The sequence below is a fragment of the Anabrus simplex genome, chromosome X (assembly GCF_040414725.1).
Source record: "Anabrus simplex isolate iqAnaSimp1 chromosome X, ASM4041472v1, whole genome shotgun sequence".
Classification (NCBI taxonomy): domain Eukaryota; kingdom Metazoa; phylum Arthropoda; class Insecta; order Orthoptera; family Tettigoniidae; genus Anabrus; species Anabrus simplex.
The window spans coordinates 56108667-56127293 of NC_090279.1; the positions used below are offsets into that span (position 1 = coordinate 56108667).

The 18627-nt window shown below is 39.8% G+C and overlaps 1 long non-coding RNA gene across 1 annotated transcript in view; it reads right to left on the minus strand.

The window, feature by feature from the left end:
• The window catches only part of LOC137503071 (uncharacterized), a 54897-nt gene extending 36961 nt beyond the window's left edge, over window positions 1-17936 (minus strand). Inside the window, exon 1 of the long non-coding RNA XR_011019035.1 lies at window positions 17921-17936. This is a non-coding gene — a long non-coding RNA (uncharacterized lncRNA). The remainder of the gene's footprint in view (window positions 1-17920) is intronic.
• Window positions 17937-18627: the final 691 nt, after the last annotated feature.

An 18627-nucleotide genomic window follows, 5' to 3' on the forward strand; every position in this document is an offset into this window, starting at 1 on the left:
CCTGCTGTGTCTTAACCTGAGTCCCTTTTGCCACTGCTTCTTGGACAACTGATAAGAGAGATAAGAACATGAAAAGGAACACACTGTAGGATAGCAGTACACAAGGTAGCATAGAAAAGGAGGAACATTTGTAAATATGTAAATTTAAATTTGCCTACATATTTGTGAATTTCAGCAGAGTATATGTACACATACATATGGGGATGGAAGCCGTGTATGTGTACATGTACAATTTACGGAAAAAAATTAATAATTGTTACGGGGATACCGTGATATACAGAACTGAAATAAGGTGCGGGCATGAATGGGCGGATATACGAAAATAGAAAGATTAATTTAAACTCTTAAAGTTGGCAAATTTATTTTGGCCATTTAATTTCTTTTCCTGACCTCTCTCTTTTTCCAAATCTTAAATATTCACACTTTGCTGAGCAAATAACAATAGACTACCAACAAGGCTAGCACGTAATCTTGTGTTACAAAATTAGAAAAAAGAACAACTATTTACAACATGAGTTTGAAGCACAGCTGCTCTGTTTCAATCAATAGTCAAGGAGACAGCTCTCCCAATTGCTTTTACACCATCAGTAAGAGCATATTTGCTCAACAAATCTAGCTAGGAGACTACTATCCACACATTACACCATTACAGCCTAACTAGACACCATTCACCCTTTACATCAATAACTTTACTAGGAAGAGCACCCTTGCTCCATGAATTTACACCTACGGATCCCTCTACGAAAATTCACACTTTCAAGGACTATCAAAGGCACACACTACATTTAACAAAGCCAACCACTTCCACCGATACCAGAGTTTCAACAAGCAGCACACCGTCCAACACATTATCACTCAGTAGCAGTGCCTGCTGCGTTTCCAGTGCCCTATATGGACACCCCCCTTGGACGTTTTGCGGAACAACTCATCAGGGAAGGCGCCCGCCTTTCACGACCCACAGCGGCTCCACCGGTCTTCATACCCAGAAAGGCATCTCCTCTCATGGACCAGGTAATCAACGATATGCAGGCAACAGGACTCTTGGAACGACAGGAGATCACTAATGCTCACCCTTTATTTCTCATCACTAAGCCTGACCACTCCGCACGAGTCATACACGACTTGTCACGATGGACATGGTATTATAATATTCCAAAGTTCTCTCTTCACAGCCCTGCACGGGCACTTCAACGTATACCTCCCTTTTCACTCATGATAAAAGTGGATTTAAAATCCGGATTTTACCAAGTGCCTCTTCACTACCACCACCGAAGGTTCTACGGTGTATATTACCGAGGACAGTCATATGCCATGCGCGCCTCCCGATGGGGCACACGCTAGCCCCATCTATTATGCAAAGGCGGGCTATAGCGGTCTCCGGGATACTGAAGGCACAGTTTAACGTTGACACTATCTGCTATTTAGATGATTGGGTGATCTACGGCAACGAGATCCTTGTGGACGATATAATAATGTACTTGGAATGGGTATTAGGAATTATGCTCAACAAACAGAAATCACATCTCCAGCCAACAAATGAACTCACCTTCCTCAGCATGGTTATCAACACCAATAGGCAGACTCTTCAACTGATGCAGGATGTGCAGAGAAGAGTGACTTCCTACTTGACAGTGCTCCCAAGAGTGCAAACGGATGACCTCGCACGCATTGCCGGGTATTTGGCTTGGCAATGCTATGTCATGTCATGGCCTCTATTTCCAGTGCAACACATTCTATCAAGAGAATGGTACTGGCCACGACAATTATTCAACCCAGTAACTCTTGCAAGTGTTCGTTCTGTGCGTGTGAATAACCATGTAATTAGTGTTTATGCGGACGCCACTCCACACAGTATAGCTCACTTTTTGCCTCAATTGAACTTGGCTTGGGCCCAACCTATCCAAGTGCCAACCCGGATTAATGTAGCTGAAACAAGGGCGGCCCTGTACGCCGCAAGCACAGTGGTAGACCATATCCTTGAAAGGAACATGATTTGTGATGAACTTAAGGTTTTTGTAGACTCTACCGTTGCAATGTATACACTTAGAACAGGTAGAGGACCCCTTTTGTACATGTATACTTGCATTTTACCTATGTATATCCTGCTCAACTGTCTGATAATTTTAATATGAAATAAATGGAGTTAAACAGGGGTAACAAGTACCCATTCTACAAAGCCTATGGTTAAAAAAGGTTAATTTACTGGTCCATAAACCAAACAGGTAAGGAGGCGAACTCTGGATCTCCTAGAATTTTACATTACATGCATAAAACCCTATTTAAGCTTACGGCCCGACGTTACAGAGGCTAAGCCTATATTACGGAGGTGACTAGGAGGAAAATGTTCAAGTTACAGAATTTACAAAACAGGAAAGGTCAAAAAATCATAGTCACCTTATAATCACGTTGAGAGGGAACACAAGAGAGTACACCACGTTCTGTTCCCTGATTTCGGTTAAGTTGAAATTTCCATTTTTAGAAAAAGAAGTTACATTACTAAATATATGAAACCTTCCCCTGGAGCTAGCTTTGGAAGACCACTTGATTTTAAGCAGGATCTTCCATTACCTTAAGCTGGTGGACCTCTTGAAGTGGTATAAAAGTTCCAGATTTTATAGTACAGGAAAAGCTCCAGAAAACTCTGGGCTAAGACTCGACACAACCCCAATTTTTATAGGATAATCCAATAAACACCAGGAAAGTTTGATTGGTAGAAAAAATATACACAATTTTTCATTGGCCAACATCCTAAGTTGGCGGGAAGAGATAGAAGTGTTAAAAAAATGTGAACATGAAAAAACAAAAGAGAACATTCTAGTTTAGGAACCTTCACATACAAAATGTATCAAAAATTTTAATAGTTCATCTTCACATCAGAGGGCACATCGTAAAGTTTATAGTAGAGACATCTGTTGAGAAATGTTCAAACTTCTTGTAATAGTTGTTTCAAACTTTACTTTAACGAGGGCCTTAGCGAAGGCACTTAAATTAAATAAACCGGGCAGATGTACCTCCGGTACAGACCTCCCCACAAACGTCCTCCCTCAGGTGACACGTTTTAGAAAATTTTGCTTTTGGAAAAATTTGAAATTCGAGTTGGTAGTCGGAAAATCTGTTGATGAAAGTTCATTTGTAAGTAATTATGTCGAATACAAGTCTTGAAGTCTTCCTGAAGCCATAAAAGTCCGAGATGCACAGTTCACGATTGACAACAAGAGCGGCTGCCAATGCCGATACCTGGGTAGGGTCCCCCGAATCGCCAAGTACCCTCAGATACATCTCTCCCGCTACCTTGAGAAGGTTAGATGCACCCAAGGCCAGATATTGAGACACTGCTCTGAAATAATGTAGACAGTAGTGTTACCGCACCTCAGCCCTTTGCCGGCAAGGATGGTACTCAAGTATGCCGTCATGAAGGAGACTGGGCCAGAGCGGGGTGGGCCCTTACCCCATGCCAGCATCACTCGCCAGATGTAACTCGGACGCAGATTGCAGAGAGGGCATTGAAAGAGTAATTAACTTGGTGACAGAGATTGTTCTTATGGACAGCGAGAGTATGTTTATTTTTAAGCTGCAGTTTCAGATGAGGTGGGCGGCATCGATGATGAGTGTGTGGAATGCAAGCTAGGTTTTGGAGGCGGGGGAAGGTAATTGCAGCCGAGCAACGGAGGAAAAAGAATTATTTTAGAGAGTAAGGTTTGTACACAGGTGGAACAAGAAAACGTAATACACAAGCGGCATATTAGTGGGCAGAAGGTCTCCACTTTCCAACTTAAAATTTTAAATCTCTGAGCTGTTAAGGAAAGGAATATAACTACTTCCTCACTGTCATAACTTAGTGGCCTATATTGCAAACAAAGAGATTTTACAGGTTTTATCTGAGAGAGGTGCACTCTAATAATCTTTCAGTGGCTGGGTTGCTCACCAAAAGAGTGACCAGTGTTAAGAAATCCAAAAGAATGCGTGGCCCGAGAAATCTGGAGGCAAGCTTGCCTGCCGGCACAAAATTCTTAACCATTACCTGATCTCCAAACTTTAGATTGGTGGGTCTCCGTCCATGATCATGTCTCCCTTTAACCATCTCATTTTAAGCCTTGAGGTTACTGTTAGCCTTCTTCCACAGGTCCCTGATGCTATCGGGATCTATGGTCTCTGGCAATACCTCATTTGACAAAGGCATGTTAGGTACAAACTAGAACACGAGAGAGGCAGGCGTAAAATTATGTGACTCGTGAACAGCTGAATTTAGTGAAAAGGCTAACCAATGCAAGGAAGTATCCTACATAAAATAATCTTCTTGGTGAAAGGCTATAAAAGCAGATCGAAGATTACGACTGACCCGCTCAACCAGAGGTGGCTGAGGGTAATATGGAGAAGTAGTTACATGTGACATGGACAAATCAAAACAGAATTTTTGGAATAAGATAGATGTCAAAGTCCTTCCAGTATCGTAAACTATATACTGACAAGGACCAAATGAATCAAAGATAGTATTAAGGCAAGAAATGGTCATCTGAGCAGTAGCCAGCTTAGTCAGAAATGACCATGAAAATCTAGTGAAGCCATCTACACATAGATGGATGAACTTATTCCCGTAGGATCCAACGTAGTCTATGTAGAAATGCTCCATAGGGCGAGACGCTTGATGTGATGAAAATAGCCCTAGCTAGGTAGATTATATGGGATCACTAAGCAAGCAAGATTTACATGATTTAACTATTTCTCTGATTTCACTGTCCATACTCTTCCAGATAAACAGTTCCCTAATTTTCTCTCTAGTTTTAAAGATGCCTAAGAGCCCCCCTAATGGAGTCTTTTGATAGTACTTGAATATCATGGGCACAATAACAGCTGGAACAACTACTTTCATCATATGATCGGGCTTCGAATGGCAGCACAAAACCCCAATCCTCAGCACATTAGGGACAAGATGTTCCCCAGAAGAAAGGGTTTCAATACTAGGAGCCAGCAATGGATCTTCCCGTTGATATATCCCGATATCACAAAACAACATAGGGGCATCCATCAAAATAGCATTAACACAAGAAGGTATGGGCATGGGAGGAGATTAATTATCGTCGTGTTCACTGGACTCAATGTCACTAGAAAACATGCAACTTAGTCCATCTGTGACCATTTTCTCTGATCCTGTAAAGTGTTGCACGTTGAATTGAAAAGCTGAATTTCTGATAGCGCAACAAGTGATACGCCCAGTATGGTGAGGCATAGCCAAAACCCGACTTAAAGCCTGATTGTCAGTTTCTCATTCGTATTTACCATGCTCTAGATAAAGGCGGAAATTCTCTAAGGCAAACAGAACTACCAGACCTTCTAATTCATAGATGTAGTACTTGGCTTCTTAAACCGACAAGGTCATAGACGCATACGCAATAGGCCGTCTTCCGAGTTTGGTTTCCTGACGGAGGACAGCAGCAACGGCAGATGAAGAGGCATCGGTTTGAACTAAGAATTTCTTAGAGAAATAGGGCATGGCTAATACTGGGGCGTTACAAAGAGCTAATACAAGATCTTCAAATGCATCTTGCTGCGAGGGTCCCCATTCGATCATGACACCTTTCCTACGAAGTAGGTTTAGGGGCGCCGCCCTATTAGCGAAGTTGGAAGTAAATTTCCTGAAGAAATTCACCATGCCTATGAACCCAGCAATTCCTCTGACGTCCTTAAGCCACTTGAAGTCGCGGTTAGCCTGCGTTCTGGAATGGTCGATAACAACACCATCGGACGACACAATATGAACTAAGAATGACACAAGGCTTAGGAAAAGCTACCTTAGATAACTTAACTGTCAATTTAGAACCTCCTTAAGATGATGTAGGTGTTCTTCAAAGGTCTCAGAAAATACCACGGCATCGTCGAGGTAATGACAAAGATAAACTTGATGTCGGAGAAGACCCTATCCAGCAGTCTAGTAAGGACAGCCGCGCCCATAGGGAGCCCAAAAGGCAAACGGTTGTATTCATACAATTTCCAATCAGTGGTGAAAGCTGTCAAATGTTTGGATTTTTCTGCCATCGGAATCTGATTATATGCTTGGTTAAGATCCAATATGGAAAAGAACTTAGCCTTACGAAATCATTAAAAACAAGAATGAAAGTCAGGAAGGGGCACTGATTATAATACAACCTTACAGTTTAAAGTTCTGTAATCGATGACAGGCCTGAAACCACCTTGGGGTTTCGGTACAAGAAAAATAGGTGATGAATACGCTGACTCTGAAAGTCGAATAATACCATCCTTTAACATTAAACACTTTTGCTGCTGTAATAGACTTTTGTCAACTTGGTAATTTCCTGCTATAGTTCAGTGTGCTTCTTTAAAAAAGGCACATTTAATAATACAAACATTGCTGCTAATACTGGACCTAGGTTTATTTATTTTTCACCAGCCTGCCCGACAACATTCCTGTCAGCTGTCTGGCTGATAGCAGGCTTCACTCAGCAGCTATGAGGGCGCGGATCAACAGTGAAGAAATCTTCAATCTTTTAGTGGCAGATTCTGATTCAGACTGTTCAGTAAATTTGGACAATGGAACAGGTGATGATGCGCATAGTGACTTTGGAAGAAAGTGCCAACGAGGAAGATCTTCAAGTTGTATCGGTCTGGCGGGATATCAGTGCTGAAATAAGAATGACAAAAATGAAATTATGTGACGGGGCTAATTTTGATATAACAGTGAAAAGCATGGTTTCTAATTTGATGACCCATACAAGGCATTACTTCAATTTATGACGCGCTCAGTGTTTGAGCATACAGTAATGGAAACAAATAGATATGCTGAGCAGTGTTTAGATTAAAAAATGATTTTCATCCACGTTCAAGGTATAATCGATGGACTGAATGCACAACAGAAGGTAATCAGGCAATGGTGGCTATTGATATTGGGATAGTATTGTAACATAAATCAACATTACAGACTTACTTACCGAGCTCAATAGCTGCAGTCGCTTAAGTGCGGCCGGTATCCAGTATTCAGGAGATAGTAGGTTCAAACCCCACTGTCGGCAGCCCTGAAGATGGTTTTCCGTAGTTTCCCATTTTCACACCAGGTAAATGCCGGGGCTGTACCTTAATTAAGGCCACAGCCGCTTCCCTCCCACTCCTAGCTCTTCCCTGTCCCATTGTCGCCATAAGACCTATCTGTGTCGGTGCGACGTAAAGCAACTAGCAAAAAAAAAAAATTAACAGACTTACTTTTCCGAACAATATTGGCTTACTGCTACGCCAAGTGATGTCGCGAGACAAGTACTGCCTTCTTCGAAGCTCCATACTGTAGCAGGAAAAAAGTCTGTCTGGCTAGCTTGAAGAGCATGGAATGTTTCTAAGGTGGTGGTACGTAAGCACTAAACTTGGAACAGAGAAGGATATTAGTTCATTGAATTTATATTCTTTTGAAAATATGGTTTTATTGTTCATTGCAAACAAATTCATATCACCTTTTACACAAGCTGAGTTGATGCGTTGTTGCAGGCGGGAATCTCCAGACTTCGGGATGGTTACTAGGCACGGTCTGGACGGGGACCACGCCCATCCTTGATGCGAAGTTCTCGACGGTCTTGAATATCTCGAATTTCTGGAATATCTGGAAGTTCTCGAATTTCTAAGTGCACAAGTTGCAGGGTCCGATCTCACACGGCAATACTGAGAGGTCAGGCGTGCCAAGCACACAAGTCCCCTGTATGGCATTCAACTCACTTGTAGCACAATCGAATAAATTAACATTGACCTTTGAATACTGCATTAATTCACTGCATGTGGATACGTCAAATGTTAATGAAAATGACACTTGAATCTATGACTAAAACACCTCGCTGAATCACAAAGATTCATGAAGTTAATACTTGAATAGAAAACAATTAAACTGAGTAACTGATCACATGTTGCATGCCAGACAAATTGACACTTGGGAAAACTATGTACAAATTTACAATGTCAAATTCGCGATGTAAGTCCGCTGATAATGGCACGACAGTCTGAATAATAGTCTATTAGTTCACTAACTTTTATCATTACTGTTCCTAATTGACTGCCTTTGTCAATTTTATGATTGGAACACAATGTTGAACGTAATATTTACAGTCCGTGAAAGTTCAGGACATATATGTATAAATTAAATTTAATGCCTCTCGGAGAATGTTCTATACTGTCTGTAATTAATTATTAAATTTACGTGCACTTGAAGACTGTTCAGCACTGTCTTTAAATCATTATAAAAGTTTACCTGCACTTGAAGAGTGTTTAACACTGTCCATGGATAATTATTACTAAGTAGAAAATATAAGTTTAAATGTGGCACCAAAAAATTCTATGTTCCCTCGGAACTTCACGAGAAGAAAACAGAAGTTCAAATATGGCATTAATATTCTAGGTTCCCACAGTTTGTTACGAAAACACCAGTTTAAATGTGGCACTCAGAAATATTCTAAGTTCCCACAATTTGTTACGAACCACAAGTTAAAACATGACACTTGGAAAAATTACATCACTCACGAGACAAATTCTATGTTCCTTTAGAAAGCTACTGTTAGTATAGAAAACATGAGTCCTAATATGGCACTTGAATAAAAATACTACAGTATGTTCCGCTTCCACTGGAACCGAGCACCAGAGATGCAGAGTCCCGACTGGACATAGATTCGGTTTGCCGCACTTGCAGAGACGTATCGCAGAGACGGTGGAGTATTATTGATCCAGTAGCCTAGATCGCCATGCTTTTATACCTGGAGCCGACAAAGTATCTCGAAACGTGGATATTATCCACCCCTGTAACTCCTAAAGTACATGGTAGATTTGCTCAAGAACCTGCTAGTTTGCATCTGTTATTATGGCCTTAACGTTGGCGGTGCAAAAATAATTGTATCCTACAGTAACTCCAAATAGACTTTACAGATGGGTCAGAACATCATGCCTTGCAGCGTGAGGTCAGCCCGAGGCGGCCACGTCTACGTCAGCGAGATCAGCCGGATTGCCTACCCTTTCCCTCGCGTGAAGTTTAACTCTCATTCTTCGAACTTGCTTTCACGTAGCTGCGTTTCCGGTACAATACATATCAATAACAATGAAAACCACATTGCTAAGGGGTCGCCAGGTTATGGTCCATTATTCAAAGTAAGACCTGTCATACCTATTGTAGAAAATACGTACCTAGAGCATGCTACACCTGAAAAATGCGTATCAGTTGATGAGTCTACAGTATGCTGAAGTTTACGGGAAGGCTGTGGTGTAAGCAACACTTTTCTTCACAGCCATCGACAAAATGGGGTGTAAAATAGTGGTCACTATGCGACAGTAAAAGTGGTTACATTTGCAAGTTTCAGACTTAGGTAAGAGAGGACAGCGATGAGTCAGTTTCCGGGGAAACTTTGGGAGAGAAAGTGGTAAAAAGCCTGAGAGAGGGTTTTGAGAATACTGGCAGAATTGTGAATGCGGACAATTATTTATCAAGCCCAGCTCTTTTCACCCAGCTTTCTGAGAAGAACATAGGTGCCTCCAGGACAGTGAGATGTAACCGCAAAGGACTAGCTAAAGAGATGAAAATCCTGAAAATGACGAAAGGGCAAAAACCTAAGCTCTGGCATATTCCATCCAAAGAAATGCTAGCATGCGCGTGGCAAGGTACTGGCCGGGTAAACATGTTATCGACCGTTCACATCTGAGATCGTGAAGATTCAGAAGATGTCAAAAAAGATGAAAGTGGCCATGTGACTGTTGAAAAACTCAAGTTAGTTGTAAATTACAACCATGAAATGAACGGAGTTGATAAATACTGATTAACTGAAAACTAACTATGCATTTGTACACAAGAAACTCAAGTGGTATCAGGTCTTGTGGTATTTTCTCATTGAAACTGCATTAAAAATGGAAGAATATTGAACAATAAGCTTCCAAAAAGAGTGCTCCTGACTTCAGAAATTCTGTCATAATGGGACTTCTACGAGAGTATCAGCGCAGTCCGGCGGCGAAACGAGGAAGACCTTCTGATTACATACCTCAAGCGCGCCTGATGGATGGGAACTTCCTTGAGGAGCAGCAGGACAAGAGTCAAAAACCTAAGTGTGTTGTTTGCTCCATATTACCAGCTAAATGTTCAAAGAAAAGAAAGGGACCCTGCAAGAGAAAACAGACAATATTTTTTGTAAGACTTGCCCAGGACAGCCAGCAACGTGCCTAGTTCCATGTTTCGAATGTATCAGAGTAATGTGCGTTTCAAGGTCAAATGTCATTGCTAGTTTGCCAAAGTTGAGTTTAAAATGGTGCAATGGTGTTGAATGTCACTAACTTTAAAAAGATAAAGTTTCAGTTTATTTAGCAATACAAAAAGATTACATCTTTCTGTATGTGTTCTGTTTAAAAATAAAGAGTTAAGAGCCTTCATTTTATGCGGAAGATGGCCTATATGGAGGAAACCTTTCAGGAATGGAATCCGTTACCTCAATCTTATACTCGATCAGGTCAGTAACACCAAGGGTTTCTGGAAATACATCAGGAAAGGTCTGACCCAATGTTCAAATAGTTTCAGCCTGGACCTCAGGTAGATGCCTAAGATCTAACGACATCTCACTCTGGCTAGGCGAAATAGATGAAAATGACAAAGGATTAGATTTCAAAAGGGGGATATTAACGTTACTATCAAATATGAATGTGCACGACTTGCTCTGAAGGTCGAGCAAATGTCCAGAATGAGACATGAAATCGGCACCCAATATTACAGGGCAAGACAACTGTTTAGCCCCCAACAACATAATTTTCCATGTCAATTTTGAGATAGGAACTTTATTAAAAATAAAATCTAAAATTTCTAATGGTGAAGAATTTGCCGAAACGCATATAATAGAAGACAAACAATAGTCTGGAAATTTAAAAAAGGCTGTCTTAGAGTACCACTCATCAGAAATGTAATAGTACACTGACAGGTTCGTTATTTACCTCAATTTTCAGAAATGGCACGTACCCTGGGGTCTCAAAAGCAATTGTAAGGCATTCTCTAGGGCCTTCAAATGATAAATTAGAAGGGGTTTCTTCCTTGAAGGATTCGTTGCCTGATTTAACGGGCGCTGAGCCTGGAGAAGATGAACCTTGTGACTCAGCCGACGACCCTAGTCGCCTCCTATCGCCTGAGTTATTGGAGGCAGCACCAGAAGAAGAAGAGGAAGTTGTGCTGTTAAGTGAAGTGCAATTTTTTTGCTCGATGGGAAAACGACCTGCACTTAAAACAACCTTGGGACGGACCTGCTTGTTTCCTAGTTCCACTAGATTCTAGCAAGGGACACTTATTCCTGAGGTGTTCAGTCAATCTGCACGCATAATACTTGCGTGTGGGAAAGGTTCGAAAAGGGGGTGGCCGAGAACTGTTAAATGACGGAGGGGGCTCCCTGCCTACTCGTAAGGTGTCAGCATTCCTCACTCCCTCGGCTGACAATGCCATTCGGAGAAAGTTTGACGTCGAGAAGCAAAACACAAGTACGAACTATAAGCTGGTGACATTTATTCGACAATGGTTTGCACAATTTCATCTTCGGGAAAATGGAGAGTGAATACCCGCGTATAAAATTTTATATCCTGAATAAAATCGGCCAAATTCCCGTCCAACCTCTGTACTCAGAAGTAGTACTTCTGTATTAAGGATGACATTGCTCTACCTGGAATAAATTTAGGGAAAAGATGGGCATGAAAGTCTTCAATAGAGTATCCGTCAGCTATTGCTTTTACAATTATGACCGATAAACTCTTTCTCCCGCCATATGTAGACAGCATTCGGTCTGTGGGGCAAAATCTGCCATCCGTCTCTCTGTTTTTCTTACCAACGTGTCAGGCTCGATCTGCTTATATTCTTACTGTATTATACAATATTCACTCCCATGCCTTATTGGACTCCGGAGCTTCTATTTCACTTCTCAGTCCCACTTTCTTTCAGCAATTACTTCAATTACATCCACACTTTCAATTACGTTTTTCGAACTTAGTGTGTTCTTCAGTGTCACATCACCCTTTAAATATTCTTCGTCAACTTACTCTTACTGTAAAGATTTCTAAATTTTCATGGTCTTTTCCCTTCTACGTCGCTCAAGATCTTCCTATACCCCTGATACTTGGATATGATTTTTTCTCACATAACGGCTTAATTCTCCACACTCAAACCTCTTCTATTTCTTTTTCTTTTGATTCTGTGACTAGCATTCCTTTGATTAACCCTTCTGTTTACCCCAATTTATTACATCTTTCTAACTCACATGTTTATGTTACTGAGTCTCAGCAGGAAATTTTAAGCTTGCTATTCAACCAATTTTCTGACATTGATACTGGTACTGTCCGCAATTATGAAGCTTGTACTGATCTCTTCGATGTTTCTCCAGTCAGATCTCCACCTTATCATCTTAGACCACCTCGTATGCAACTTCAAGAGCAGCACATATCTCAGATGTTTGCTGATGGTTTAATTATCCCTTCTACATCGAATTATGCTTCACCTGCCTTTCTTGTCAATAGGCCTGATCATTCCATGCATTTTGTCATAGACTATCGTCATCTCAATAGCAAAATTAAATATGATGCTCATCCTCTTCCCAAGCTGAAAAACGCAATAATTTTTTTTACTAATGCTAAATATTTTTCCATATTTGACTGTAATTCCGCTTTTCACCAAATTCCCTTAGATTCTGCTAGTTCATCATGCCTAATGGTCTCTATCAATTTACCAAACTCCATACGTAGATGATTTATTGACTTTTTCTCCTGATTCTGACTCCCATATTATTCAACTTACCGAAGTACTTTATCGTCTTCGTACGGCAGGTCTTACTACCAGCCCTTCCAAACATTCTCATGCTCAAACTTCTGTTAAATTCTTCGGCCATATCATTTCTTCCCAAGGTTTTTCTGTTAATCCTGATCATATTGCCGCTATTATGCAACTCTCCCCAACAAAAATATTAAACAACTGCATACCTTTCTTAGAATGGTTTCTTTTTATAACTGCTTTATTCCAAATTTATCTCATATTGCTGAACCATTGCAATATCTCAAGCATAAAAATGTTAAATTTGTTTGGACCCCTACTCAACAGTATGCTTTCTCTACTCTTAAGACTCTTCTTATCAATGCCCCCATTCTGCAGTTCTCTGATTTTTCTTTACCCTTCGATATACACACTGACGCCTCTGATTATGCTATTTCTGGAGTTCTTAATCCAGTTGTTGAGGGTACCCCTTTGCCTATTGCTTATTCTAGTAAACTGCTTTCTCCCAATGAACGTAATTATTCCATCTATGAACAAGAAGCCCTAGCCTTAGTGACCACCCTTGAACATTTTTCTGAGTACCTCGATCACAAAAAATTTATTGTTAAAACCGATAACCAAGCCCTCTCCTGGCTTCCTTCTAATGCTCCTAAGATTGGCAAAACTGACCGCTGGTTGCTCCGTCTTTCTCGGTTTAAATTTTCCGCCAAATTCATTTCTAGTACCCATAATTGCGTTGCGGATGTTCTATCTCGTTTATATATCTCTTCATCTGATGCTTCTCTTCCTCCCACCGTTTTCCAGTCGTTTACCACCTCTAATTCAGCCTCATTGGATAATTTAATTTGTACTTTAATTGATTTCCCATTATCTTTTCATTCTTTCCAAACTCATCAACTTCAGGATGATTTCTGCATTCAGTCGAATACTTCAGTTTCTGACCCCTCCTATTGCGGTCCCTTTTGGTTTTCCAAAGGTCTTCTTCTTTTTAAACCCACCCCTAAATCTTCTGCTAGAGTTGTTGTCCCTTCTATTATTTAACCCATGATACTTTCTTATTATCATTCTTCTCCTGCGAGAGGGCTAAGGAAATCAAGGCCTTTCTGCAAAACAACCCTCAGAAAACCAACTCTTCACACAACTGCAGTCATGGGACTCACATGACATTTCATCCCTCCTGCAGCACCACACTTTGGTGGAATCTGGAAAGCAGCTGTCAAGATTCTGATATATCACCTCAGAAGAGTGAAATAATCTTATCGCTTCCCCAACAATGAATGGACCACCCTTATAACACATACTCACATCCTCTCACAAAATATTTTTTAGACGTGTCTTAATTGTGTAAATTGTCGTTTGTGAATTTACAGAGTTTCCTCATTTTTATAACATACATTCCTCTACGTAACAAGTTGACCAGAGTAATCAGGATCCTGATTTTTACCCCTCAGGCATGAGATCACGGCTGATGATGCCCACGCAATAGGCGAAACATGTCCCCTTAAATTAGTATTACGAGATATAAATCTTAATTTTAAGAACCCAATGTGTATTCAATATGTGGATTTCAATAAACTTTTGGTACATTGTTGAATTAATGTACATTTCAATACGGACCAGTGATGAGAATTGTAACATATAATTATCTAGAATTGTCGTAAACAACCCACAGAGTGAAATAGAGTCCACTGTTCGTATTGGAGTTGAACCCTGTATACAAATGTTAGATTAATGTTGTGTAGGTAACTATTAACTCATATAAAGACTATAAATCCAATCATAGATCAAGAAGGCCATCTTCTTGTTAACGGAAGACTGTACAATACTCCAACACTAATGGAGTGGAAAAATCAGAAATACTGTTTCATGTCACAAATATAATTATGATGGCGGAACACCTTCGTCCACTTCATCCTGACACTCAACTCTCTGAAGACAAGATTAGGATCTCATCAGCAAGGGGGACCGATAGAAGCCACACTCATACACATCTCAAGTGTTCTAAGTTGAATGCAGACACCTCTGAACAATTAATGCGAAATACACCTATGTTCCCTTAACCCACAATTATCCATTCCTTAAAACTGCTAGCCAAATTCTAATAAAAAATCATGTGAAATCGAACAAGACCAGACTGCCTAGCTACCAAGGCTGTCTATATAGAAATGATACCTGATCTCACCACGACAAATTTTCTCTCTGCACTTTATCAACTTAGGTATCATAGAGGTCAAACCCTCAACATTTACAGCAATTAAGGCACAAACTTCTTCGGATCAGGTACAGAAATTAAGGCCTTCCTGCAAAACAACCCACAGAAAATCAACTTTGCACACAACTGCAGGCATGGGACTGAAATGGCATTTCATCCCTTGTGCAAAAACACACCTTGGTTGAATCTGGGAAGTAGCTGTCAAGAGTCTGTTATAACACCTCAGATGAGTGATGGATTCTTATCGCTTCACCAACAAAGAATGGACCGTTCTTACGACATATACATTATTTCACCAAAGCTAAATGATGATTGTTTTGACACTTCTTACCTAACTACATCCCATTTCCTTATAGGAGAGCCAATTACAAAACTCCTCGATCATGATTATACTTCCCCTCTCATCACAACCTTGCCCACATGGCTATATTTTCAGCAGATAACCAAGAACTCCTGGAAGAGATGGTGAAATGAGTATCTCAATAAACGGGCAATGAAAGACCCCATAGCAACATAGTCATACTGAAAGAAGATGATACTCAAGCTATGAAGTGGACTATGACAGTGGTAATGACTAATTCATTCACGCAACGAATTTTCAGGTGAGTAACGATGAACTTACAAGGCCTATCACAAACATTATCCCTTATGAAGTATGAAACAGAAAGGCAAGATAACTCTTGAATGGCTTATTTATTCCATTGCATGTTTAACCCATATGTGCCCACTGTCGACATTTGCCGACGTTAATATCTGAATACTGTTGAACTTATATCGGTAAACCGGAAGAATATTTTTGAGGTGCATTATTTACCGTTCATTGTTTGATACTTACTGCACTGCACGAAAACAAGAAACACTTGGTTTCGTCCCTTATCGCGTGGCTGCGTAAAAAATATCATATACACACAAGGGGATGAAGCTTCTGTCACGGTGAGAAATATTTTCTTATAATATTGTTACAGTTGAAAATAAGATCGGACTGTTGTGTTAAACGTAATAATGAAACATGCCTTTAACAGATTTTGAATTCATTCATGGCTGATACGTAGTTGCTTTTGTCTAGCAGAGCACAAAAGTTCCACGTCGACATATGTCAACAGCGGGCACGAATGGGACTGCCTCAGTACTGATATAGAATTTTCATTTATCCTTCTCAGATTGACCATCAAGCAGATCGTAAGCATCCTGGAGGATTCACAAGACATCCTAGATGCTAATACAAACATAGAACCACCCCAAAATGCTTTAGATAGTGACGGAGATAGGGATGATGATGAGTCATGTGCAGATATAAACAGACTCTCTGGTAATCAACTCCGGGCTTGTGCTGAACTAGTGTGCACAAAAATAAGTGAAAATGGTACAATGGTAATGCTGAAAAGAAATACATAACAGTAATTCATCTAGCATGAATAATTTTGTATAATATGCACATAGAGGGAATCGATCGTTTGGATCAAAATATATCCTGTTACCGCATCAGCATCAAAAACAAGAAATGGTACTGGCCTCTAATTGCGTTCCTTCTGAACGTTTGCACGAACAATGCATGGCAACTTTACCATTTGACCCCAAATTGCAAACAGGAAAATTTAGACCTTCTCGCCTTCACACGGTACATTGTTACGGCATATATCCTACGTGCTCTAATGCAGAAAGACCGAGTACGAAAGTATCTTCATGCGTGTTGCCAGAAGTGCGTTTCGATGCTGTATCCCACTAACAAGAAACAAGAGAGAATCAAGTGCGGTGTGCTCAATGTGGTAAAACTGCCAGGAAACAGTGCAAAAAATGTAATATTGGCTGCCACGTCCTTTGTTTCGAGGCATTTCACTCACGCTAAACCAGACTGGATGATGAAAAGCAGAGTGTAACCTCAGAACACAAATTTAACTGTTTTAAAGTACTACTCATAGTTTTCCTCTTTTGCTATTTTCAGAGTGATCATACTTGCTCAAAATTTGGTATTAAGTGTATAACAAGTACTACAAACACACAAATATTGTCCTTTCATTTTGAAACAGTGTGCATTCTATATTGAGACAAAACTGTTCCTCATTTATGTTTTGAAACATATATTTTGTAATATTTTGTGCTTATTCAATACTTATGTGACTAATATTTACTAAGTGATTAATTATTACATTTACATGAACTTAAAATGCGAAGAAATGTTCCTTTATTCAGCATGTCCTTTATCCTACCTGTCCATGCTCACTGTCGACATATGTCAACACAGCAAATCTCTGCAAAAATATGGTAATGAAACCTAAAATCATCATAACCCTTTCACTTAGGTTACAAACAACTATATTTATGAAATACATCACAATATTCCACAAAAAAATAATTTGGGCAGATATGAGTTAATTAATATTATCAGTCACAATGGGCAAATATCACCACAGACCACATTAGGAAGAATAAGAATATTTTTCACTTGCCAAAAGATGGCTAAAATGTGTGTAGTATATAAGCGAACACTCAGAGTAAACAAGGATATCACCTGCAACTTGTATCAACAAATTACCGTATTATCCAGAAATCAATAACTAATATAAGGAATAAGATGAAAAAGGTGTTTCATTTGGAAGCAACTAGTAAAATATCCTGTAACAGTAAGAAAACAATGTACCTTATAATTACTTTGTGTTCAAAACTATTTACAAATTCAAAAGTATTAGTAGGATTGATACCAGCTCCCAAATGATATAGAGTAGAGGTCTTTGGAATAATCCTAACTGCTGCACAATTCACAATGCAAGATTGTGGAACAACTTGAAGGAAAAGTGAAAATAGCTAAGTAAACAGTCAATCTCATAAAAAAGTATATTTTCTGTAGGACTATCATTCATGTGTACTGAAATGAAGGATCAAACACTGATATCTGTTGAGCCATTTTCTAACCATTTCCATTACCTGACAATAGCTTATCAAGTTATGTACATTACCTCAAGAGAGTTTTCCTGCATTGACTCTGGCTCTGTTAACTCTGATTTAATTTCTTCCTTCAGCGCTATCACTTCTGATACATGTTCAATATTTTCCTGTGGAAAATAAGATATATTAGGTATGCTCATAGCACACATCTACAGATATAGTCACCAACAAATGTGCATGTTAATTCATTAATTTCCAGTATTACAGTTACTTTCAGAATTTTACTAATGTTTAAGGAAGATTTCTACCAGCAGAGGATTGTTATAATATAACCAAAGAATGTTTTTCTTGCTATTTGTTTTACATCGCACCGACACAGATAGGTCTTATGGCGACGATGGGATAGGAAAGGTATAGGAATGGGAAGGAAGTGGCTGTGGCCTTATTTAAGGTACAGCCCCAGCATTTGCCTGGTGTGAAAATGGGAAACTACGGAAAACCATCTTCAGGGCTGTTGACAGGGGGACTCGAACCCACTATCTCCCGATTACTGGATACTGCTTACATGTGATAAATATAATTCTTGATCTGTATTGATGATCTCTAGTCAACAAGTATTGATGGTCACATGACCATATTTCACTATTATCTTATGCTACATTTTTATTAAATACGACCATCTTTGTCATTTTCGTTGTAACCGCTGGTCGGCCAACATAATTTTTAGCAATCCTATCACTCGTTTATGACAGACTGTTGCTTTGTTCTTTCTTTTTAA